Source organism: Myotis davidii, unplaced genomic scaffold (assembly GCF_000327345.1).
Source record: "Myotis davidii unplaced genomic scaffold, ASM32734v1 scaffold246, whole genome shotgun sequence".
NCBI classification, from domain to species: Eukaryota; Metazoa; Chordata; class Mammalia; order Chiroptera; family Vespertilionidae; genus Myotis; species Myotis davidii.
The window spans coordinates 995,452-997,698 of record NW_006296542.1 but is presented as its reverse complement, the minus strand read 5'-3'; positions in this window follow the sequence as shown (position 1 = coordinate 997,698).

Sequence of the window (2,247 nt, the reverse complement as noted above, 5' to 3'; positions counted from 1 at the left end):
CGGTGCTGGCACAGCCTCGCATGTCACAGGACGGGCTGAGGCCAGAGAGCGGAGAGACATCGCCAAGGTGAAGCTCTGACACCCTTCAGCGCTCAGTGGCAGAGCCTCGGCCGTGCACGAAGGGGGGCGGGTCTGAGTCCCAGGTGAGGGCACCGACCTGGGTTGCGGGTTCGGACAGCAGGTACGAGGCACAACCAGGTCTCAGAAACCCAGGCCTGGTCGCCCACCCTCGACACCATTTTGTCTCCTGTCAAGACGGTGAGAAAGGCAGGCTGGTGGGGAACACCTGACACCTTACCCCTTTGGGCGACCTGACTCGTCCCAGCTCCCTCCATTTCTCAGTGGTGGACCTTTGGCCAGTGGTTGTGACCTCGAACATCTTCCAGGGCAGGCGGGTCAGTGGCTGAGTGAGGTCATCTAGGCCCTCAACTCTGACAAGACAGCATGGAGGAAGGGCGCCTGTGCTGGACTAGGAAGTGTCTTTCCTTCCTAAGTAGCTGCAAATCCAGTTTTTAAAAGTATCAATGCTTTGCTCTGGCTGGTGTTCTCAGTGGTTAGAGCACCAGCTGGTGCACAAAGAGTGGCCAGTTCAATTCCTGGTCAAGGGCACGTACCTGGGTTTCCAGTTTGATCCCCACCCCCAGTCGGGGCACCTGCAGGAGGCAACCGGTGGATGTGTCTCTCACATAAATGTCTCTCTCTCTCTCTCCCTCTCTCTCTCTCTTTCTCTTCCTCTTCCTCCCACTCTCTCTGAAAAGCAATGGGAAAAATATCCTCAGGTGAGGATTAAAAAAAAAGTACTGATGCTTCAAGCGCTTTGTGGGAGCGGGTGTGGGGCACAGATGGAACAGGGTGGACCATGAGTTGGTACTAGTGAGAGTGGGGCATGGGGAACACGGGGTTAACACCATTCTGAGTAATGCGTATGTTTTAAATTTTCCGTAATAAAAAGGCTTTATTATGAATACGCTATCAAGAAACGTATTGAGTCCTCAAGCCATATGAGACCCACAGTCCTGACATCCCTAACAGCCCCCGGTGCTCTCTTTCCTTCATGGCAATTCTCTCTGCGAGGCCCGGGCCAGGGAAAGACCAGGGAGGGACAGAGACACCGTGGCTGGGGAATGGCTTGGAGCCGGCCATCGGCCATCGGCCATGCTGATGAGCGTGGACTCTGGGCACTTGGAGGGGCCCCACGGAAATGGATCCAGTCACACCCCCTGCACCTGTCTAACCCCTCCCCCCACCCCTTGCCCATCCCCCTGCACATCACTGTATCTTGCTCCCCTTTCTTACCACCCACCCACTCAGGGAAACTAGCAAATCGAGGGGTGATGTCCTCAGGCTACAGGAGGGGGCCTATTTCATTGGGATGAAAAGTAAAATGCCTGAGCGGTTTGACACATTCAGGGCGCCTGTGACTCCAAGAGGGTCGCACTGACTTCCTGCCAGACCTCCCACAGGTGAGGAAAGCCCACGCTCTGGGGCGGAAGCAAGGTGGGGAGAGAAGGTCCCCGTTTTATTTTTCCTTCTGGTTCTCAGGCTGCCTACCATTCGCCACACTCACCTCCTAATCCTAACATCGTCCAGTTTATAAAGTTCTCTCATACGTGCATCCTGTCATCTTCCAACCTGTGAGGTGGGAATCACCCCCATTTCATAGGTAAGGAAACTGAGGCTCCACGCGAGTAAGTGCCTTGCCCACGATCAGCTCGCTTGTCAATGGCAGCGTCCAGGGCCGCTGGCCCCGGGGTTTAATGTTCTGTACCCCCGATTGGGAGGGCTGGCGGCAGCTCCCTGTCACTGGGATCTTCGGCTCTCCATGGGCCTGCGGACAGAAAAAGTGTCGTTGACGTTCCTAAGGAGTCGGCTGGGGTGGCAGGAGGTTTGGATGGGCTGCTCCATGTGCATCACCATGTTTTCATTGAGGAAAATTGGCCGAGGGAATAGTCAGACTTGAACGGGTCTCTTGGGATGATGTGGACCGGGGACCTTTGGACTCCTCCCTGTCGCTGTGTGATGACCATACGGCCCCTAATTCTCTCCTGAGTGTGACACAGACGGGGACGCTGAGAGAAGACACGGACACTGTCCACCTGGGCGAGGGGCAGTGACCTTGTCTGAGATCAAATCTTAATTCTGCCGTAGTCTGCTGTGTGACTCCAGGCCAGGCGTCTCCCTCTCTGGTCCTCTGGCAACAAAACCAAGGCTATCTCTCTCCTGTGCCCGCTCACTGCTCAGCGAGGC